Here is a 25171-nt window from a genome sequence, read left to right on the forward strand (position 1 = left end):
TGGAAGCTGGAGCCAGTGAGGACCTCCATCCAATCCAGCCAGCTGCTCTGCCCAGCTCAAGTGCTCACAGAACCTCCTCTCTGCTCACAGAACGTAGCTCACCACTAAACCAAGGCAGCTAACTGAATTTCTCTTCTTTTCCATGATGTAGCAAATCTTGGGAGTACACAATATTTTCTTCTTTTAAAAATTTTTTTATAAAGATTTTATTTATTTGAGAGAGAGAATGAGAGCATGAGCGAGCACAAGAAGGGTGGAGGGGCAGGGAGAGGGAGAATCAGACTCCCTGCTGAGCCCCATGTGAGGCTCAAGCCAGGACTCTGGGATCATGACCTGAGCCAAAGGCAGATGCTTAACCTCCTGAGCCACCCAAGCATCCCACAACATTTTCTTCTTAACACTGACAAATACAAATTAAGAAAAGAATGAATGACTGCTCAGTGCCTGGGTAGGTCAGTGGGTTAAAGCTTCTGCCGTCGTCTCAGGTCATGATCTCAGGCTCCTGGGATCGAGCCCCACATCGGGCTCTCTGCTCAGCAGGGAGCCTGCTTCCCTCTCTCTCTCTGCCTGCCTCTCTGCCTACTTGTGATCTCTGTCTGTCAAATAAATAAAAAAATCTTTAAAAAAAAAAAGAATAAATGACTGCTATTTATAAAGAGCCATTGATCATAAAATTGAAGATACATAAATCAAATACAAACACAGTTACAAATGAGAGAAGGGTGTGTTTGAATTAAAGATGCCACTGTTAAAATACAGATTTGCAAAACATTAATTTAAAGGTCTTCTGAAAGCAAAAGACGAGAAGCTTCTGGCGTTTACCTTTAATTATGAGATTTATGATAATTGGTTGAGATTATTATTTAATATAATGGTTTTCATCAAATTCTAGTCTCAGTGAACTTTGGGATTGATTTCAACTTTAGCATGGAAATAAAAGCATATTTCTCTTCTTTCTTTGCAAGGTATTGTCAGGACAAAGTCCTTGACTTGCACTGCAGGTTCATAGACATTATGGAATGCCTTCTGGGGTCTAGGCAGAGCATGGGACATCACACAATGAGCTGTCTGATTTATACGAATATATATACTTTAATGCTTTTCACTCTTTTGGGAAACATAATTTCAACACGTGACCTTAGTGGGTTGAAGAATAGGGTAGAGATGACTAGCAAACACTTTTCCCCTCAGTTTTCTTTCTATATTTGGATCTTTGGTGAGATAGGAGAACTGACTTAGATCCTGAACAGCAACTTATACTAACAAAAAACCACTAAATTGTTGGGAGAAATACTAACACGTGACCTTCTTCAGACATTCTCTAGGTGTATTATCATCACTAAATTACTTAGTGATGTTTGGTTGCATTGTGTTCTTTTATTTAAAAAATAAAACGTCTATAAAAACAACTCATGTTGTATTAGTCATCAGTTTTGGCACTAGAAGTCTTATTGACACATACCATGTGAAAATAGCTAAAAGAAAATGTTATCTTAAGGTTCCATACATGATTTTTTTAACTTTTACCTATAGAAAATATAGGAATAAAACATTCTTTCTTACATCCCTGAATACTCATGTATTTTTAAAGCAAATGTTTGACTTTTTTTTTTTTTAATTATTCAGAGTGCCATAGAAACTCATTTCAATTGAGAAACCAAATACCTGGACCGATCTTCTTTGTGATGGCTTCACACTCCGTCATCCTACAATTTCCTTTACAGGCAAAACATTGAGAGAGATGATGCCTTTTCTTTGACTGCTTGTTTCTGGAATGCTAGAGTCTACACCAACACACTTCACTTACATTTTTTCTCTCTATAGAAAACAATTAGGGGAATTTTCAACATTAGGACAACCCAGTGCCCATTGTTTTTTTCCCCCTCCTGAAAAATAAAGATAACTGATAAAACTAGTATCCTGGGGAAGAGCTTACATGATCTAAACTATTGCCTTTCTTCTCTGTTCAACAAATATAAACACCTATGATGATAATACACCTAGAATTAAAACACATTTTTAAATATTTTAGCTTTCTTATGTTTCTTGTTTTTTTTTTTTTAAGATTTTACTTATTTATTTGACAGGCAGAGATCACAAGTAGGAAGAGAGGCAGGCAGAGAAAGCGGGGGAAGCAGGACCCCCCCCAATACAGGGCTCCATCCCAGAACCCTGAGATCATGACCTGAGCTGAAGGCAGAGGCTTAACCCACTGAGCCACTCAGGCGCCCCAGCTTTCTTATATTTCTTATCTTTAGTTTTGGGTTTCATCCATATTCAGGTAAAAATGCTCTGTTTTATTTAAAATTATATCCAAAAGAGGGGGATCAGTTTGGTAAAATTATGCTTTTATTTTTGGCTTTACTAAGTTGCTTTCCTTTGAAGGCATGTTTGGTGCGTGATGTTCTCTAGTTAACAACTACCACATCACAAAACAAGCTTAGCTGAGAGTTGCAAACTAGTGGAAACAAAAAAAAAAAAAAAAAAAAAAAACTTAAATGCCTTTGACAAAAGAAGAGAGGGTTTAAAAAGAGTAGGTGAGGTGTAAGTTATCCTGAGGGCTGTGGGTAACTCTATAGGGTAAGTAGCTATTGACCTGTCCACAGAGTTACTGAAACCTCTCCCGGAGCTCGGGGAAGGAAAATAAAGTGTTAGTAGAAGTTTCCTGTAATCCTTCCTCTTCATGACATAGGATCCCTTGGGAAATCTGCTGCTGTTTTAAGATTTCTCTACTCCATACGGAGCAGTGATTATCTTTCCAATGTCATGTTCTAGGCCCCTTAGCCAAGTAATCCAACTCATTCTTGGTGACATGCCATCTCCATGGGCAGGTCTTCCCAAGATGCCTATCACTCACATTTCAGTTTTACTTTTAAATGGGCTCATTAAATTTCCACGTAAATGTTAAAATTTAGCTGACTGAAGCTGTTTCTTCAAAAGCTCAACAACTTACGATTGTGTTAAGTAAATCAAACACACACAATGAAAGAATCAGATTTAGAATTTTGAAGGCACTATGATAGAATTTTAATTTTTGGAGTATGATTTGGAGTTTTTAATTTTTTTGGAGTTTATTTTAAAATTGCTTTTGGAGTATATTTTGGAGTATTCAATTACTGAAGTATTATTTAAATAAAATTCACCCATGAACATTGGGGAGTTATGTGCTATGGTGAGTGCTGTGAATTGTATAGGACTGATGAATCACAGACCTGTACCCCTGAAACAAATAATACATTACATGTTGATCAAAAATATTAAAATAAATAAATAAAATTCACCTTTATAATTCAATGATTTTAGTAAATGTATGGAGTTGTGCAATTATCACTACAATCCAATTTTAGACCATTCCCATTATTCCAAAAAGATCCCACTTGCTCATTTGTAGTTTATTTTCACTCTTGCTCCTGGTCCTATGTGGTCATTGATCTGCTTTCTGTGTGTGTAAATTTGCCTTTTCTAGACACATTATATAATTTATAAATGACATAATTCAGAAAATAATGATTCTTTCTTTGCATTTTCCCTTTTTTACTTAGCATAACATTTTTAAGGCTCATGCATGTTATAGTATATTAGTATTTTCTTCCTTTTAATTGGTGAGTGATAGTCTTGCATTTTAATTTTTAACCAGGTATTTGGCACAATATGGAAACACAGAGTCAGCTAAAGGACAGAGCTTTGACTTTAGTAATAATTTAGTATTAATACTTTAGTATTTGCAACTATATGCTAAGTGTTTTAAAGAAAGACAGTGAGATAAGTACTTTCTCTTCACTTCTAAAAACTGTAATGGAATATGATGACTAGTTTCTCATAATTTCTATTTAGAGTTCTTATGGAAATAACACTGCAGTTTGTTCTGGGAAGGTTGTTAAGAGAGAATTTTTAAAAATATGCATCAATAGCTCCTGAGAGAGAAACTATGCTCCTAACATGATCTCTTTATACAGACATTGGCTGAGATATATTTTTCCCAGCTCTAGTCCCCAGGTTACAGTAGATATGAGGAAAGAAAGAGAAAAAAAATGAGTAACAATATAAGACAGAAAACAAAGGCTTAAAATTACACATCAGGGAAAATTACACAAACTACAATTACACTCAACATTATGGGTTAATCACGGAACAAAATGTTCGATGAAAAATCAGGCCACAAAAGACTCACTGTAACTGTTTATATAAATATATAATATATATATGAAGCTATATACAAACACGAAACTCAGATTAGTGATTTTATCTAAGGGTAGTAGAAGGGTTTCTGAGGGAGCACAAAAATAAATTCACTGGTGTATTAAGTAGTATTCTAGGTATTAGCCTTCATGTGTCTGGTGAGGGTCTGCTTCCTGATTCTGTCTTTTCCCTGTGTCCTCACCTGGTAAGAGAGCTAAGGAGTTCTGTAGAGTCTTCATTAGGAGGCCACTAATCCCATTCGTGAGAGTTCTGCCCTCATGATCTGGTCTCCACCCAAACACTTTGCCTCCAAATACCATGACATTGGGGATTAGCTTTCAACATATGAATGTGGGGGTAAAAGTAAACATTCTGTCTATAACAGTGGTTTTTAATAGTATGTTCCTAACTTACATATGTATTGTATAAATGTCTTTATGTGTGGATTAAATATTATATAATTATATCCTTCTGTGATATAAACCAGGAAACAAGCTTGACACAACTCACATGATTTGTGAAGTCATTAATTTATCATGTCCTCTCAAATGATATGGAAATAGATTTTTATTTCTAATAAAGTTCTTCTTTGATAGTAGTAAATATTTCAGATGTTAACCTTCAAAAAAAAATCTGTTGTCCCATCTCCAGCAGAATGCCAGGAAGGACTACCTGTTCAAAGTGGTAACTTTAGTGAGGCCAAACAATTTTTTACAGACTGAGTATCTCTGGGGTTCACTGCCTTTGGGATTGATTATCCAGTTCTGTTCCTTGTTCACCTTTTGGGACTTTTCACTACTCATTAAGCACCTCCATTAGAGAGGAGGGAAAGGAAAGGAGAGGTGGTGAAATTCAAAACGCTCAATGTTATTTCAGTGTTGGTTAGCTAGCTGGGCTCTTAAGAGCTATAGGACAAATGCTGAAATTAATGGGCATGCCAAATATTTTTGTTAATCTGTGAAATTCACTTTAAGGTATTTTTTCTTACATTTTTAGATATAGTTCCAATAAAAATGGGCGTTTTGGATGGGTTCTGCCTCAAGTGACAGAAGACCTATTATGATATAAGCAAAGGGAAATTTATTGGCTCTTATAGGTGAAAAGTCCAAGGATGTGGTTGGGTCAGTACTTCCAGGGTTAGCACTTAAATTCATCATGGATGACTGTGAGGGTTCAGAACTTTAGTGGATGGAGTAACCAAAGATATAGTGGACAGCAGGAGAGCTAGAATTAGCAGTGGAGCCTGAAGATGGGTCTCCCATTGCTGCAATTTCATTATCAAACCTGAACGGATGAGGAGCTGATTATGGATGAGCAAAAACGGTGGTCTCTTGAGATGGAATCTATTCCTAGTGAATTCCTTCCATAGTGAAGATTATTGAAACAACAAAAATAGACTTTAGACTATGACATATACTTGCTGATAAAGCAGGGGCAGAGTTTGAGATGATTGACTTCAATTTTGAAAGAAGTTCTATTGTGGGTACGAGGTTATCAAACAGCATCACATGCTACAGACAAATTGTTCATGAAAGGAGTCAATTAATGCAGCAAACCTCATTGTTGTCTTATTTTAAGAAGCTGACATAGCCCCTCCAACCTCCTTCAACCACCACCCTGATCCATCAGAAACCACCAATATTGAGGCAAGACCCTCCATCAGAAAAAGACTGACTTGCTGAAAGCTCCAGTGATGGTTAGCATTTTTCATCAATAAGGTAATTTTAATTAAGCTATGTGGGGTTTTTTTAGACATAATGCTATTGCACACTTAAGAGACTACAATAAAGCATAAGCATCACTTCTGTAGGCACTGGCAAATCAAAAAATTAATTTGACTTATTTTATTGTGATAATCATTTCATTGCAGAGGTCTGGAACCAAACCTTCAGTATCTCTGAGGTATGCCTGTATGTAGATGTGTACATGGGTATATGTGAAGAATATATGAATATATATTATGTAATGATTGTTTTCCTCATAAATTTGGATCACATATTTTTTGTATGTATTATATATTTAATATAGCCTAGATAATAGACAGATATATGTATAGTATTTACCTATCTATCTATCTATTGACTTGTAAATTTAACAAAATGGCTTGGAAATCTTTCCATGGTAACAAACATAGATCCACTTCATTGCAATGATTATGTAGTACTCTATGGTATCACTGAACCATAGTTTAATCATTGATGAAACACACACACACACACACATACATATATATCATCATATATATATATATATTTAAAATATATATATTTTAAATTTTCTCAATCTACTAGACTTTATGCTCTCTTCACATTATCTTCGATCACCTGTTTTATTTTCACTGTGTCTCCTTCACAAGTCACTTAAATGTGGGTTCTCTCTAAAGTTCTGCTGCTGCTCTTCTTATTTATTCCCCCTTTTTTAAATGTACTATTTAGCATAACATTTAGTTAAAAGTTTTTCCGCTAATTATAAACACAAATTATATTTTTCAACTGATATTAATAGAACAAAAAGATTAATGGCTAGAAGCAATAAATGTACTGGCAATCCATCACCAAGCACACACATATACACACCTGCACACAACCATCTTATCTACTTACTCAAAGCTGCCTAACTTAACAAAGCTGCCTAACTTAACAAAGCTGTCTTAAGTCTCCTGACTGGTCTTTTTTCTTTTGTAATGTTCAGTTAATCCACATATAGTACATCACTAGATTCTGATGTAGTGTTCAAGATTCATTAGTTGATATAATACCCAGTGCTCATGACATCACATGCTGTCCTTAATACCCGTTAGCCAGTTACCCCGTCCTCTCACCCTTCTCCCCTTTGTAGCCCTCAGTTTGCTTCCCAGAGATGAGAATTTCTCATGGTTTGTCTCCTTCCCTGATTTCTTCCCACGCAGTTTTCCCTCCCTTCCCCTGTGGTCCTCTATGCTATTCCTTATATTCCACATGTGAGTGAAACCATATGATAATTGTCTTCTTTCTCTGATTGACTTATTTCATTTAGCATAATCCCCTTCAGTTCCATCCATATCGATGAAAACGGTAGCTCTTTATCCTTTCTGATGACTGAGCAATATTCCGTTGTATATATAAATCACATTTTTTAAATCCATTCATCCTTTGAAGGATATCTCAGTTCCTTTGTCTGTTTGGCTATTGTGGGCATTGCTTCTATGAGCATTGGTGTGCGTGCGAACCTTCTTTTCACTACATCTGTATCTTTGGGGTAAATATCGTACTGGAATTACTGGGTTGTGGAGTAGCTCTATTTTTAATGTTTTGAGGAACCTCTATGCTGTTTCTCAGAGTGCCTGCACCAGCTTGCTTTCCCACCAGCAGTGTAAAAGAGTTCTCCTTTCTCCATATCCTTGCCAACCTTTGTTGTCTTTTTTTATCTTTTTTTTTTTAATTTATTTACTCTAGAGAGAGTGAGAGAAACAGAGACAGCACAACCATGAGGGGCACAGGGAGGAGAGAGAATCTCAAGCAAAGACTCTGCAGTGAGCAAGGAGCCCAATACAGGGCTCAATCTCACAACCCAGAGATCGTGATCTGAGCTGAAAGCAAGAGTTGGATGCTTAATCAACTGTGCCACCCAGGTGCCCCTGAAAATTTTTGTTAATTCATAGGTTTTTCATTTATTTATTATATATAGGTTTATTATTTATTATTGTATAATCATGTTTGTTTTAATAATACTATAAAATTAATAAACTTAATAAACTAACAATATCAAAGTACAAACAATAGGGATGATTCCTGCCCAAGCAGGACTCTCCTTAAATATATCAAATAATGTTATAAATATGCTTAACAACCCATGCCTATTGTCCATCTCGCAAGCTCCTTTCACCATTTAGCAAATGTTTATTAGGACTTTCCACATGTCAAGTAACAGACAAGGGCCCTGTTGACTTTCTCACTCGCCTGTCTCTTGAACATCTTCATCTCCATCTGACTCATGAAGCTGGAATTCAACATGCTTAGTTCACCACAGGACCTGGTTTGAGGTAGTGGGCCGTACTTGTAAAACTGCAAGTCAGCAGATGCCAATGTTGGATGGGCTTTTTTTTTCTCCTTCCATTTCACCCACATTTGAAATTCAAACATTTCTCCAACAAATTCTTTTATAAATTTAAATTTGTGCTTCAAATAAAAAAATGAGGTTTTTTTGACTGCAGAATAGATATTAAGCAAAAAATATCTTTAATTTCCTGTGGCTCTTATTTTCTTCCAGTGAACTGACCACTGGAGAGAAATGGGTACCTGTGAGGACAGAAGAACACAGTCCTGTTTGGAGTCAGATGGATGGGTCATCCGCCTTTGGCTCTGGGAGAGCTTGGGCGTGATCAACCCCTTTTAGCTTTACAGGATTGTTATGAAGATGGAGTGTTATATCACACACACACACACACACACACACACACACACACACACACCCTAAGTCTCAGTAAGTATTAATTCTTTCTTGACATACTCTATTTTGTGTTTCTTGAATGCTCCAAGTGAAGAAGGTTCCTTTCTCTTCCATTTTCTCTAGGTAAAATACATTATTTCTCTGATCATTTAGATTGCATCTTACAATTTCTAGAGAAACTAATCATTATAATCATTATAATGTGTGAAATGTGAGCTTTTAGTGAATTGTAAGCTATCAGTTCTAATCCTATGTGTCTGAGCAAACCCACTCACTACAAAAATCTCTGTATAAAAAAATAAAGCCCATGGTATTAATTGATGTATTCGAATAAACAGTGACTAAAACACTAATTTCAAGATCATCAAAGTACTTGAGCAGTTCTCAAGATTTTTTTTTATAACAGAATTACATCTGTATCATTATTATAATTTTGAGGGAACTACTAAGCTTTGTTATACAAATGTAAGATCACCTATCTGCCATGTAACATTTAAAGTAGTTAAAAGCAAAGGAATATATTTGAAAAATCTGTGTCCTGTGCCTTTCAAAAGACCAAATTTCACTGTGACAAAATTATATTTTACATTTCTTCAATGCATTTGGCAATTTCATATAAGTAAAAGTTTATATACTCATTTTATTAACTTTTCTGTATTAGATATTAAGAAATTACAAGATTACAAACTCATCTCAACAATATTAGCTTCCAAAAATATACTTTTTATTTAAAAGGCAGTAAATAGTTTGCACCAAGGTGTGAAGGACTGGCTGGTTTGCTCTCAGGAATTACTCATTTATTAAGAGCAAATGTGGTAATTTGGAAAATCGCTGATTCCCAGAAAAATATTTATGCCATGTGGGCTGAGTGCTTGACATATGCCATCACAATTAATCTTCCAATATTGTTTCTGGGTGGATATTATTGTCTCTCTTTATAGACGTAAGACTAATACTGTGATTTTCTGGCTAAGTCCACTCATTCAAGAAGCAGGAAGAAGTTGATAGAACCCATCTTTTTTTGATTGATTCTTTTCCACGGCCTCATACTGTTTCCCAATGATTTCTTTCCTTTCCTTTTCTTTTCTTCTTTCTTTCTCTCCCTTCCTTCCTTTCCTCCTTCCTTCCTTCTTTCTCTTCCTTCCTTCCTTCCTTCCTTCCTTCCTTCCTTCCTGTCTCCTTTCTTTCTTTCTTGAGAGAGAATGAGTAGAGGAGGGACAGACGTAGAGGGAGAGAGGGAATCTTAAGTAGGCTCCACATTGAGTGCAGAACCTGACAGGGGTTTGATCTCATAACCCTGAGATCATGATCCCAGCAAAAATCAAAAGGCAGATGCTTAACTGACTGAGCTACCCAGGTGCCCCCTTAATGACCGGTTTCTGATAATATTCTTCATACAGAAACTTCTGAATGCATTTACTTGTCAGATGAAGTGATATTTTCTCTGACATAGATTCTTGGGGACTCATCTTTTTAATAATTGCTCGAAGTATTTTAAGGACATAGTGTGGTGTCTTAGCAAAACATGTGATACCTATTTAATTGTATTAGATATGTATATTAACTTATTATGTTCATACTTTCATGAGTCTCAAAATTGAGATACTTTTATTCCTGGAGTACCTTTGTTTCTAAGCCACAGATTCAGAGAAAGCAAGCCTCATTCCTTGGGAACAGCATCAACAGCAAACAGAAACACAGGACTGGTTCTTGACATCTCTTTCTCTCTCATCTTCCATATAGGATAATCCATCATCAAGTTCTGTTGATTCTACCTCCTAAAAATTGATGGCATCTATCCATTTCTCCCATCTTCCCAGTCAACATTAGTATTCAAGCTACTGCCACCACTCACCTTGATAACCAAACTGGAATTGTTCCAAGTGGTCTCCTGACATGTCATGATACAGCCAGAGTGATCGTTGGATGCACAAATCTATTCAATTCAGTTCTTTGTTTCAAACCCTTGGCTTTTCATTGCCTTTAAAATAGAGACCAATACTAGTTCTTGGTGGGAGGTAGATTTGAGTGTGGCACATATACCAATGTGATGTTTCAAATATGTACAAAGCAGTAGTGTCTTTCATGCCTTTTCTCATGACTTGATATTATGAAAATTTACCGTGGCCTGCTATGGAGACAAAAATGGTTTCTCTAGATAATTTTCTGAACCGTGATATTAGTACTGGTGTATTTTAAGTTCACTTGCAGAACTAATATGGTAGATAAGAAGGTGGTATAGTAGAAGGCTTCATAGTATGTGTTTGGGAGTCGGACCACCAATGTTTGAAACATGCTTCTCTGTTCCTTGTCACTGGAAAACTCACTTGATCCCTCTGGGCTTCAATTTCTCCATCTGGAAAGTAGAGGAAACAGTTTCTATTGTGAGGATTAAAAGAGATAATACATGCGAAATCTGCTTTGGAGACCTTGGCACATAAAAAGAATCCAGTAAATCAAAGCTGTTTTCATTAGGTTCTTTGGGCAGATAAGTAACATGAAATTGAGAAACACTATACAATTTTTTTTTCCTAAACTGTCATTAGATCAATAAATGAGATCTAAGCAAAAATACCTAAGTGTAGGTATTTTTCATACATGTTGAAACAGATTTTAAATTAGAAATGAGAAAGAGGAAATGACCACAGGTAACTAGAGAATCGAAATAATTTAAAGAGATTACTTTGTTCAACTATAGAAAACACACTTATGACTTTGGAGAAAATATAACACAGTAAAACTCAAACCAGAAGGGACAAAAATCTAATAATTCTGAAAATAAATTGAAAAATTGTAAGACTTTCCACTACACTCCCCACCACAAAAGCAATAGGACTCGATGGTTTTATCATAGATTCTGTAGTCTCTAAGGAATACATAACTCTGTTATTACTTGCATAGTTTCAGAGGATAGAGAGAAAAGAAACTTTTGAAATTATTTTTGTAAAGCAAGTGTAATATTGGTATCAGATTTTAAAAGTGATAGTGTACTTGAACTTGTTAACAGCCATTCACCATATCTAAGAATATAAGTACATTTTATGCAAATCTTTGGAAAAATCCTAACCAAAATATGAATACACTTCTACATGTATGAATACAATTATGTTTAATACTAGAAAATCCATTAGTGTATTCATTTTGTTAATAGATCACAGGAAAAAAGAACACATAAGCATATCTATATGTGTTAAAGACATTTGAAAAAATTTAACATACAGTCATTCAGAACACGTTATTATGAGGTTTCTGGGTGGCTCGGTCAGATTAAGTGTCTGACTCGATATCAGTTCAGGTCATGATCTTAGGGTCCTGGTATCAAGCCCGGGGTCAGACTCTATACTGGGTGTGAAGCCTGTTTGACATTCTCTCTCTCCCTCTCCCTCTGCAGCAACTTTACCCCCTCTAAAGGGGGGTACACTAAAAAAGAAAAATCTTATTTTTCTTATAATTAATTAATTTACATAATTAAGTAGAAATTTCTATAATGTGCACTAAAAATATTATTTTTCTTATAATTAATTGATTTACATAATTAAGTAGAAATTTCTATAATGTGGCAAAAACATATGATGAAGCACTAGACAGATTCTCATTGATGTTGAGGGCAGAAACATTTACATTATTTCTATTATTATTTATTATGGTTCTAGAAGTCTTAGCCAAGGCAATTAAACAACAGGAAGAAATGAGTTAGTTAAACTGTATAGGAGAAGGTCCATTTATTATTGTTTTCAGATGATAAAGTTATATACCTGGGTAATTGAAAAGAACCAATTGAAAAGCTATAGAAAAAAATTAAAGAACCAATAAAGATGGCAGCTTGTAAACTGATGTACAAAATTAATAATCTTCTTTTTAAAAAATATGTATTCATTTAAGAGAGAGAGAGAGAATTTGAGTGCAGGGTCTGGGGGAGGGACAGAAAGAGAGAATCACCAAGCAGACTCCCTGCCAAGCAGGGAGCCCAGAGGCATGTGGGTGTGGGGCTCCACCCCAGAGCCCATGAAATCATGACCTGAGCCAAAACGGAGAGTCACACGCTCAACAGACTGAGCCAACAAAACAACCCAACAATTTTCTTAATACAAGCTAACAACCTGCTAGAAAATAAAAAGGAAGGAAAGGTTCCATTTACAACAAAGGATTAAATACTTAGGAAAAACTCAAAAAGCTATGTGTAATACCTAGTAATAGGGATTATTTATTGAGCACTTACTATTGCCAGATGTTATTTTAAGTGCTCTGAATCTCACTAACTCTTATTTCAACTCTCTGAGGCAAGTGTTATTATTTCTCTTTCACTTGTGAGAAAATGTGGGCACAGAATGTTTACTTACTTAAGATCTTTTAAACTTGAGAACCTATACTCTTTTTTTTTTTTAAAGATTTTCTTTATTTATCAGAGAGAGAGAGGGGGAGAGAGCGAGCACAGGCAGACAGAATGGCAGGCAGAGGGAGAGGGAGAAGCAGACTCCCTGCTGAGCAAGGAGCCTGATGTGGGACTTGATCCCAGGACGCTGGGATCATGACCTGAGCCGAAGGCAGCTGCTTAACCAACTGAGCCACCCAGGCGTCCTGAGAACCTATACTCTTAATCAGTTGAATGTAATTCCTCCTGGGCAGGAATGTCTGAAAAACATTTTAATAAACTGGGGAAAAATCCACTATAAAAACATACATTGTTCTTGTTGTGAAGACTTGATTATTTTGAAGATGTACATTTTCCCTATAAAAATAAATTTATTGTAACATCAATACAAATATACTGAAGATTTTTTGAAACTAGATAAGATAAATCTTCTAGTGCCAAAAAATTTAGTAACAAACAATAAGAGAGGAATGATGCCTTATATAAAATATATTATAAATATGATAATTTCATAATTGTTCATTGACACCTAAGTAAACACATACATTACTTAAATGATATAAAGCACCCAGAAATCAAAATATAAATGAAAATTTAGTTTCTGAAAAGAGTGGAATTTCAGATCAATGGAAAAATATATTTCTTCATAGAAATAAGCTGTATCCTTACTTCACTGCTTGAACCCAAATACATTTTAAATAGTCTAAAGATTTAAAAGTTGGGGCACCTGTGTGGCTTGGTGGTTAAGCCTCTGCCTTAGGCTCAGGTCAAGATCCCAGGGTCTCCCCTAACCCACATCAGGCTCTCAGCAGGAAGCCTGCTTCTCCCTCTTCCCTGTCTCTCTTTCTCTGTCAAATAAATAAATAAAATCTTTAAAAAAAAGACTTAAAGTTAAAAAAAATTAAAACTATAAAACTATTAGAAGAAAAGTGAAGAACTTTTAAAGACGTATAATTTTAGTGTGTGTGTGTGTGTTTATGTATGTGTGTGTGTATGGGGAGGGGGCATTCCAAACAAAGACAAAACCTGAAAGTCCTGAAAGGAAACAGTAATAAATGTGCTTCATACACATTTTAAAATCAAAAGACAGATTTCTGATAGAAAACAATATTTGGAAATATATGATAGATTGAGGATCCATGTCCTTAATCTATTAAGATCTTTTCAAACCAATATGGAAACGGCCAACAACTCAGATAGCACCATGGATAGAAGACACAAAAGAAAAGATTCATTTCCCATCATAAAAAACTTTTGAATGAAAACTCATCTACCACTATCCCATGATAAGTCACTTTCATATATATCTTATTAAAATCTTTTCTATGTATATATTTTTCACAAAAATGGAATTCAATTTTATAATAATCTCTTTTGTTATCTTGTATATTATAAATATATTTGGGTATCATTAAATGTTCTTCTATGACATAATTGAATGACAAACTCATTTTTATGTCATATATATTTGTTTCCAGTTTTTTGTTATTGTGAAGATTCCTTAAGTAAAATCTTTGTGTACATCCCTAATTATTTCTAATGAATAAATCCTCAGAAGTAGAATTGCTAGGCTGAAGGGCATATGAATTTTAAAATCTTCTAAATCATAATATTGGACGTTCTTAGATTGCTCTAATTTATATATTTTCAAGAAGTGTTTGGAAGCAGATGTCTCACTGGATTCCTGTCAAAGTTGGGAATTACTATGTTAAGAAATCTTGACTAGTTAAACCATTGGAAAAGATATCCTATTATTATTTTAATATTATGGAAATGGTTACTATGGCTACTGAGATTTTTGGTACAATTTTAAGCATTCGTTTAATCTGGAAATGCTGAGTTTTCTTTGGCTCAAATGATCTGATCATTTTGATTTCTATGATCACTAGAGTAGGTATTCTTGCAATCAGTTTAGGAATAAAGTTTACAAATAGTTTCTTAACTTATGAGCTCTTGAGTAGTGGCTGTTAGTCAGGAAACCTACCTATGCAAATTAACCAAAAACTCAGGCAAGAAGAAAAACTTGGTGAATTATCACAGAATTCAGATGATTCTCCAGTATTCTTGATGATGGTAAAGTTTTTACAACTGCTTTCTATATCTTTTTCCTTATGATTTCTTTACATACTAAACTCTCCCTTCACAGAGGTTGGTTTCATTTCCAGCTGTCTAGGGAAGACACAAACAGCTCGGTGTTACATTGTCAATTAAACCAAGGTGGAAGAGGGGGGAGGGGGAAGCAGTGATAAATGAGCAGTCATTTCAATGTTTTCTTTCCAGCAGAAATCAGAGCCAGATTACACTTTATCTCGCCCTGACTTTTAGCAAGATAGATAGCTACGCAAAATTTTCTGGTTCAAATAGTCTCCATCAAAAGAGCTAAAACCCTCATCTTCTGGACATATGGAACTTTCATCTTTTTAACTGAAGGGATCCGATTTCTTTTACTGAATAAGAAAGAGTGTATTCAAATTATCTTCCCAGCCTTAGGTCTTTACCAACATAAAGGCAAACAATGAAAGAAATGAACATCACCATCACCTCTTGATGCAGAATTTTTTAGAGATTGCCCGAAAAGCACTGTTTCAGACCCCGAAAGCAAAGTGATTCTGTTTACTTGTTATCAACAGTCCCAGTTCCTGTTCAGAATGACCTATTCTAGGTGGCTAGCCTTGCATCCTCGCATTACCTGATAATGTAACGTTGGCCTTAAAGATGAAGCAACAATAAATTACATTAAAAGCATACACTATTGAAAAATAATTCCTCTTGATTGAATTGCAAGTTAGAAATTCACCTATTTATCTTTGTTGGTCAATATTTAGTACAGATGTCTTTTTTTTTTTTATCTTTTAAAGATTTTATTTATTTATTTATTTGACAGACAGAGATCACAAGTAGGCAGAGAGGCAGGCAGACAGTGAGAGGGGGAAGCAGGCTCCCTGCGCAGCAGAGAACCTGATATGGGGCTCAATCCCAGGAACCTGGGATCATGACCTGAGCCAAAGGCAGAGACTTTAACCCACTGAGCCACCCAGGCGCCCCGAGGTCTTTGTTTTTTAGAGGACTTCAGTGTAACTCTTCACGTATTAATGACAAATAAATCCCAAGAAATGCATTAAGTTCAGAAATGCATTAAGTTCAGAAAGTCAAGAATGAACTTGAGGGTGGTTTGTTCTTTTCTTGTTAGGTGTAGGAGCTGTAAAGGCAATAATTGTGGGTAGAATTCGTGACTCCAGGATCTAAGTTATCTTCAGTTAAGAACCACAGTGACACGGTCCTATTCTATATTAAGTGGAATTAAATTTCAGGTTCAAATTTGTTAGTTCTTTAAACACACACACACACACACACACACACACACACACAACACCCAAAGATATCTAAACGACCTCACTGATATATGGCCTGGATGGATGCTGCAAGACCAAAGGATTTTTACCAACATGGGCCTTGCAGTGTGGGCTCAGGACTGGGTCACCTGCAGGGCAACCCCACCAGATCTCAGATTTGGTGACCTTCCCGGAACCTGGCGGGGAAGGTGCGACTGGAGAGCGAGCGGGAATGTCCTCGGACTGGCCTGGAGGCAGCAGCCCGAACTACGGAGCCTGAGCCGGGACTGGGAACTTGGGCTGCCAGGGGTCCCCGCAGGGCGTCTGCAGGTGAAGACGCGCCTCTCCGAGGCCTTGCTTTCCCCTTTGGGTTAGGAGCAGGTGGGAGGATCTTCCTTTCCGCCCCAGGACGGCCCGGGGTCAGAGGGACTGTCCTCCGTTGCACAGCCCAGTTAATTTGTCAAGGTACCGTATCCGATAAATAGCTGTCTCCCTAGACCTTTATAGTGACTAATCCAAATAAATCGTAGTCACTTTTACTGAGCACGTCGGGGGGCAGCAGGGCTTTAATGGCTGTGCCTCCCAGACCTCCGGGGTAGTCTCACCCCGGCCTCGGCGCGCACCCCCCGCGCGCCTGTCCGGGAGCCTCAGCCTGCGTCTCCGGCCACCGCGCGGGGATGGTAGCCCAAGCTGGTGCGATCCGCCGGCTGGCCTTGTCCTCTGCGCTCCTAGGGGCAAAAGCGAGGGAAAGCCTCTCTTTTTTTTGTGGCCCTGTCTGGAATTTGACCGTCTTGTGTTGGTGGGGAGATGTCTCCCCTGGGCTATTGTTTGCTCCCTACCTTTCCATCCCCTTATCCTGCTGTCTTAAGCCTCGGAAATTCGAAATATCTTCTGTGTCCCTCTTGAAGCCTTTGGGCGAATCCATCGGATCTTACCGATTTCCTGTGGGACTTTAAAGCTTTGATCCCCAAACTTAGAGCTTCATCTTCCCCACTTCCATCCTTCCCCTCTGGGGTCCCTCTGTATGGCTGCTCAAAATACCTGCTGGCGCCAGAGGAAATTCACTTGTAACAGATACCAGCGGGGGTAAAACCAACACTCTGCTTCCAGGGTCATTTTCCTGCCCAGCTTCTGCCCCATCAACTTGTCGCTTAGCGAGCCCTAGCACCGGGAATTACTGTGAATCCTGAGCGCCTAGCTGGGCGATTTGGAACCACTTTAATAGCCCCGATGATTGCTATTTTACATGTTGCTTCCCCCCCCGCTCTGCCCTCCTCTGCTGTGTGCACAGGCCTCGGTGAGACAATTAACCCGAGGCCAAGATTGGTCCGCAGGTAGCTTTTGTAATAAGAATCTAGCGGGTCTTCAAGCAAAACGTAAAATACCTACAGTAAAACCCAACTATTTCACTTGCCTCCGAAACCACTACTAAAGTAAGAAATTAAAAAAAAAAAAAATCTGAAGAAAGCAGCAAAGTTTTGCTTTGGTGAGTTAGATGAACTAGCAAGGTTGAACAGGCAACATAATTTTGCAATGGACTTATTTGCAAATATCAGTTACATTTCTTATGCAAGATGAGACCTCATAAAGAATCCGTGTTATATGAATGTAGATGGCCCGGATGTTGAGAGAAACGATAAATGGAAGGGAAGACGTACTTTCTCTTCCTAAGAGTTTGTAAGAAGGTTTAATGGGTTTTATTTGTACAAATAAAATATATTAGAACATTTCTTTTCACAAAAGCAAAACCAATTAGTCCAGTAATAAAATATTTTTTGACTGTTAAAGAATTTTTTTTTCCCAAAATTTTATTGAAATTCAAGTTAGTTCACATATAACGTAGTATTAGTTTCAGGGGTAGAATTTAATGATTCATCAGTTGCAAATAACACCCAGTGCTTGTTCCATTAAGTGCCCTTCTCTATGCCCATCACCCTGTTGCCCCATGCCCCCACCCACTACCCCTCCAGCAGCCCTCAGTTTGTTCCCTATATTTCAGAGTTTCTCATGGTTTGCCTTAATGAATTTTCTTATGGAATTTTGTCTATCCCATCCTTTTCAAATTTCACTCTTTACAAATTATTTGGCATGAATACGACTATTGGGCAAAGCTCTTAAGCATTATAAAATGCTGAAAAGAAAGTGTATGCTTTTTTTAAATATTTCTAAACATTAAAATTTGTTAGAGAGAGACAGTGGCTACTTTCAGGTAGCCACTACCTGAAAATTTGCCTGAAAATTATCTTTCAAAAGGGAAGATTTAGCTCTGGATTTGCTCTCTGCTTTGGCCCTGCCTTTGTGCTGCTGACCAGAGCAGTAAATGCTTACAGAACTCAGTTTGGTTGACAGCCAGAGAGAAAGTCTGTCTTACTCCAACTTCCCTGTCACCTAGGATATCTTGAGATGAACTCAGCTGGCTCGAGGTGTAATTTTCAGTCAAGATCCATGACTCTACGTTTTTCTACTGTGGTATCACTCTTATGGTCATGGACTTTTGGACTCTGTGAAGTAGAGTTTCCCCATTTTGTAAATCACTTATGGAGAGCTTGCCTGATTTTCAGTCGGAGATGGAGTTTAAACAGTAGTTGAAGATAAGGTACAGATATATGCTAAGAGTTAGTAACATCTTCCTGTGGGAAAAATTTGCCATATTTCAGATTTGGAGCTCTTTGTGGAGCCAAGTGTGACATACAATTTTTGTTACATGAGATATTTCTTGTTTATAAAATTTTCCGGTTTCTTTTTCTGCCAAAAAGAAATGGCAGAAAATATCTGCAAATAAAAATTGTAACTTAAAGACAACATCTTCTGGGTCCTAGGAAAGCTAGCATGATTTTAAGGAGAATACCAAGGAAAACATATGAAATACTCCACAAATTAGAGGTAAATGCCAATGCGATTGCTGTTTCTTGAACCTTTCAGAGAGCAAGGAGCAGGCACTGGGGCAAGAGGGAGTTTCTCAGGATTCTCAAATTAAATTTCCGAGTTGTCCATTATGGAATTTATTTCATAATTAAAGTGTGCAAGCTCAGTTAACTAATCGAATTCTTGATTCTCACGCCAGAGTATTTGGTGGGTGACAGAGCATAACAGTGTTGTTTTATTATTATTAACCTGAAAATAAGTCATTTTTTGACAACACCCAAGGTAACTGATTAGCTTCAGGTCAAAGTTGAGAAGCATGAAAACAAAGCTTTATTTGGGTAAATCAAATTATTGTAGTATTAGGACAGAAAAATGGCCACAAAGGAATGGGGAACAAAAGATTAAGATAAAAACAGTAATGCCAATTGTAATAATTGTATCACTTTGGATTTTCCACCTTTGACATACTTTTGAAAAATGATGCTGTCCTTTGTAACTTTCTCAGGTTAAAAAGCTCTTAAAAATAGGGACGCCTGGGTGGCTCAGTTGGTTAAGCAGCTGCCTTCTGCTCAGGTCATGATCCCAGGGTCCTGGGATTGAGTCCCACATTGGGCTCCTTGCTCAGCAGGGAGCCTGCTTCTCCCTCTGCCTCTGCCTGCCTCTCTGTCTGCCTGTGCTCACTCTGACAAATAAATAAATAAGATCTTAAAAAAAAAAGCCCCTAAAATAGTTTAAAATATAAGAATTACATTACCAAAAAAAGTAACACTGACAGCAACTTTCTAGTGAATTTAATTTGGGTAGAAAAACTAAATAATTGTGCTTCCAAATAAATCTAAGTCCAGATAATTTTTCGAACCTCCCTCCGCTTTTTGAAAAACAGCTCTATTGAGATCTAATTCACATACCATACAGTTCACTCATTTAGAATATACAATTCAAGGTATTTTAGTGTATTCACAGGATTGTGCCAATATAACTGCAATCTAACCTAAAATATTTTCATCTCCTCCTCCACCACAGAGACTGCCCCCACCACTCCAAAGCTCCCAGTAGCAGTCATTCCCATTCTCTCCTTTCCACACCAACACACTTTGTCTTTATAGATTTGCCTATACTGGACATTTCAGATAAGTAGATTCATATACTATGAAGTCTTCTGTGATGGGCGGCTTTTACTTAGCATGATGTCTTTGAAGTTTATACACATTGTAACATGGATCAGAAGTTCACTCCTTTTTGCAGCTGAATAGTGTGCCATTGCATAGATGCACCACACTTGATTTATCCGTTTATAGATAAATAAACGGATTTATTTAGGTTGTTTCCCTTTTTTGGACTTTATGGACCCCTTGGTACAAGTATTTTATGCTCAATGTTCTCTTTGCTTGCATAGATGAAGCCAAACTTTGCTTGACATGTTTGTCCTTGTGTGAAAATTTACTCTTCACCTTGAAGAAAATAAAATTCTAACTGAAAGTTTTCTGCTCATTGTGAACTGTTTTCCCTGAACTATGCACTCACTTCATCTCTAAGCAGCACTATAGGAGTAAAGAGTAATTTCATTTGTCTCCTCATGTGAACCAATTAGAAGAAAAGGAGCTGGAAAACAGGAGAAAATGGTTGTAGTTGTAGATAGGCAAATTAATAGTTAGCCAACTTAATCTATAATAAATAATCTATATTCAAGTGCAGTATTAGGACTTACATACTGTGGATCTGGAGCAAGTTGGATGATATTTTTTCTTTTTCTTTCTTTTTTTTTGATTCTGCTAACTCTAAATTCTTGGATGCTTGCTTGCTATTGTAATTCCTACGTTCCCCAGAATATTCATCTTACACATTACAAAGTTCTCTCTTCCATTTGGTAAGCAATGCTTCTTTAGCCTTTTTTTGGTTTGGTTCCCTCCATAGGCATTTGATTTCTGTAACTGCAGGCTCATTTGCGTTTTTTAAGGCGTAGGTAGGACACTTATACTGTTCTGCCGGGCAGGTGTGATGAACCTGGCTCCAATTGTATTTTAAAACATTTATTGTTTCCAAAGTAGAACTCTAAGGAGAGCAGATAGTATGACAGTAGAGAAAACAGACAGCTGTTAGCTCTTGAAATGTTCTCTGCAAAAAAGGGTCATACATCCACTGGAACAGATATTGATTGATCACCTGTCAACAGTGCTGGTATTTTGATGTTGATGAGTTTCTTCTCTCTCTCTCTCTCTCTCTCTCTCTGTCTCTCTGTGTGTGTGTGTGTGTGTGTTAATGTAGCTAAGAATTTACATTCTCTCCATTAAAATACTGCTCAAGCCTGGGTCACTTTTGAATTGTGGCATCATTTGAGAGAGATTGAACTTGTGTAATGTATTTAAATAAAATTTCCAAGCACAAGTATAAATATCTTTTTGCTTTAGAATATTATTTATTATGTATATTTACTCTATAGTCTCACCTAGCACCTCCTAAAATTCCTGAGACTTTGGAACCCACCAGTTACGTGGAAAATAATCTGTAGTACACAACACTTTATTGTCTTTGAGATGCAGTCATTTCTGTTGAGATACCTTATAACTAACCTAGTTCCAACTGATTAAGGTTTACATTGTACAGAGTGAATTACAGAGCCAGTGGTTATCACTACATAGATACTAATAGCGAATAATCATAGAAAATTCAGAAAAAGAAAGTCCACTTCGGCAGCACCAGCACCACCTTTGTAAAAATCTCAACGTGTGTTTCAAAGGAAATAAAATAGAGCTCATTCAAGTTGCAAGAGGGAATTTTAAAGAGACAGATTCCAGTTATTGAGGCTCAGCTATGGCAGTAGGGTTAAAAAATCATAATCCCCATAAAAATACCATTGACTCTTTTATAACCTCAGCAGCCCCAATTCAAGATTACACTTTATTTGAAAGAAAATACAGATTTTCCTGAGCTGTATGATGTTTAGAGTTAATGCGATGAGAATCAACAGGACTTCAGGGCTTTCCCATTCCCTTTCTCTTCCGCATCATTTTGATTAAATGCATCTATGTTTGAAACCCACACACAAGCTCTATCCTTTACCTTGAAGATCCTTTTAAAAAAATGAGTGTAGCCAAGAAGTGGCTTTGGAATTAGGTGAGGTTAGTGATCTGAGAATGGGGTTCTAGACTTGGCAGCATGAACCCCTGAGGTATGGAGTCCCGATGAAGATACTCCACTCAGTTGACACCCATTGGCCAAAGCTTTGGACTCCCTTTTCTTGCTTTAGCACTTCCAAAGAGATCCTGCCAAGTGAATGGAGTTCATTCTCCCCTGAACTCTGGAAATGCTTCCTTCCATGTGTGTTCCTACACAGGACAAAAAAATATTTGGGCGCTCAATACTGTAGGAGGGTACTTCAGGGCAATGGAGAACATTTAAACTATTTGATGTGCTTACAGGTCCTAAGCATAGCATTCTTTTTTTTTTTTTTGTAAGATTTTATTTATTTATCAGAGAGAGAGAGAGATAGGGAGAGAGAGAGCACAAGAAGGCAGAGTGACAGGCAGAAGCAGAGAGAGAAGCAGGCTCCCCACTGAGCAAGGACCACTGTTGTGGGACTCATCCCAGGACCCTGGGATCATGACCTGAGCCAAAGGCAGCCGATTGACTGACTGAGCCATCCAGGCATTCCTAGGCATAGGATTCTTCATTGCAGAATGATTCTCTGAAATTTTTCTTTGCAACAAAAGAAATGAGACCTGACTTCCTTTCATGGGAATATGCAAGCTTAGACCTTCTTATAGTTAAACATGTGTATCTTCTTAATTATACAGAGAGTTCTAACTCCATGTTGCTTCCCTATTGCAAGACAAGTGGCCTCCTGACAAGCTGTCCTCAGAATAGGATACAGTAATTAATCTTATAGATATATTGACATGAGTAGCACACAGTCACCCACCAAAACCATTGTATGGACTGTGCACTCGCTTCCAATTAAACTTAAAAGATCACCTGGGTGGCTCAGGTGGTTAAGTGTCTGCCTTCATATCAGGTCATGATCTTGGGGTTCTGGGATTGAGCCCCCTGTCTGACTCCCTGCTCAGTCGGGAGTGTGCTTTGCCCTCTCCCTCTGTGCTCTATCTAGCTCTTGCTCTCTCCCAAGTAAATAAATAAAAATAAATAAACTTATAAGATACAAAAACAGGTGAATTAATGAGAGTAATTGATGCAATAAATACAGTATAAAATCAGATACCTGTTGTCTATAGGAGAGGGAAAGAGAAATTTAGCACAGAGGTTGGCAATCTAGTTATGTCATTTGTATTTCATTCTAAGGGTACTTATCATCTTGTCTTATCTAATTACAGTTACTATTATAATATGGACAGTTAAAATCTTAGGCTACTTTATATGTTGTCAAAGCTCATGTTCTGCGAACAGGGAATGAGTGGAAAATAAACATGTATCTCACTGGGAATTTCAAATTGTTTTTATAAGTCATTTGCACATTCTCTATTGACAGAAGAAAATACAAAGAAAACTTAAAGCCTCTGGCGTAAATACTGATCTTTACATTGTAGGATCCTGAGCTCTTAGAGTTTAAGAACCATGCAAAGTATCCTTACTGTAACTTTGAGTTGAAATATCAGAGGTAGAGTGCCATTGCCTAACTAATACCCTTACTGTCCAATAAGTGTCAAAAATTGCTTGAATAATTACCGTGTACCCAGATACATGACTCTGTGCTTGGTGTGTATGTGTGTGTGTGTGTGTGTGTGTGTGTGTGTGTGAGAGAGAGAGAGAGGGAGAGAGAGAGAAGAAGAAGAGAAGGGGAAATAAAAGAATTTAAACCTAATACTCTCTAGTAACTAACAATACTTGGCACATAAGTGCACAAAAGAAAGATTCTTGTTGAGGATTGTTAGTATGAAATAAAAAATAAAATTATTAAGGGGTTAATTTTGTAATGGGGGACAGAATAAATTCAGTTTTTACTATAAGTACTACATTCTTTTAGCAGTAATTTATTATACAATATCAACTAGATATAAATTAAATTTTTTTTCTTCTGAGGGATGGGAGATCTCATACCTTTTGTTTTTATTAATGTCTCTGTGTTCTGGAGCTGGGCCAGAATTGATGGTGTTTAATCAGTCACAAGTCCTTGGGACTTTAGAAACCATGATTTAAATTTACTTCTTTTTTTAAGAGGTGTATTTCATTCATTTTGGGGAAAAAAAATCTAAGTGCAGAAAGCACAAAGCGAAGAATAATCACAAGCATGATTCAGTTCTGAATAAATTTTATAATAAGGTTATCTTTGTTAAAGATGATTGATTGTTCAGTATCCCGTTGAGCATTTATCTCTTCCTACATATTACACATAGGATGGGAAGAGTCACATCTCATTGGCAGAACAGGTATGCAAATGAGTGCCTCTTAAAGCTTCTTCTACTTTGCCTGGATAGGGTTGGCACTATAATAAATAGAACAAACATTTGCTCTTTTTATTTTGCATGTTTTAAGATGAGGGGAATATATTCAGTCAGTGGTAAGAGCTATTCGTTGTTTTATTTTAGAGGAAAGGAACATTTAAAGAACTTTCTGTGTTCCTTTTGGTTATAAGATTTTTGAAATATGTACTAAAGTAAGAGACAATAAATTATTGTTGCTTATAGTTCTTTCTTATTAAGGCAAAGAACAGCTAAAAGCTAAGGAATTATTTGTTTGGTCTAACTGGGTCTTTCTGGTGAAATAAAAAATGTTGCCCTCAAAAAACATGATTCTTTTTTTAATCCACGTAATCCAAACCTTCCAGCATAAACCTGACCTATATTATCATCTAAAGCTTAAGGGAAGAAACATGCACCATGACTTTTAGTTGAAAATAAATACTCACCATTGTGCATGCTTTTATAAATTATTCAAGTCAGAAGTTCAAAAATCTAGCTATGTACTACTGAATGTTAACCGAGCATTTCAGATTAGCTTGTAGTTAATATTTGCAAAAACTTCTAATAATTATCAAGATGGC

General features: G+C 36.8%; 1 long non-coding RNA gene across 1 annotated transcript in view; it reads left to right on the plus strand.

Annotated features, from left to right (window-relative positions):
• The window catches only part of LOC106007314, a 74141-nt gene that overhangs the window by 14288 nt on the left and 34682 nt on the right, over nucleotides 1-25171 (plus strand). Inside the window, exon 2 of the long non-coding RNA XR_006602345.1 lies at nucleotides 5758-5897. This is a non-coding gene — a long non-coding RNA (uncharacterized LOC106007314). The remainder of the gene's footprint in view (nucleotides 1-5757; nucleotides 5898-25171) is intronic.

The sequence above is a fragment of the Mustela putorius genome, unplaced genomic scaffold, assembly GCF_011764305.1.
Source record: "Mustela putorius furo isolate JIRA1106 unplaced genomic scaffold, ASM1176430v1.1 tig00003863_pilon_pilon_pilon, whole genome shotgun sequence".
Classification (NCBI taxonomy): domain Eukaryota; kingdom Metazoa; phylum Chordata; class Mammalia; order Carnivora; family Mustelidae; genus Mustela; species Mustela putorius.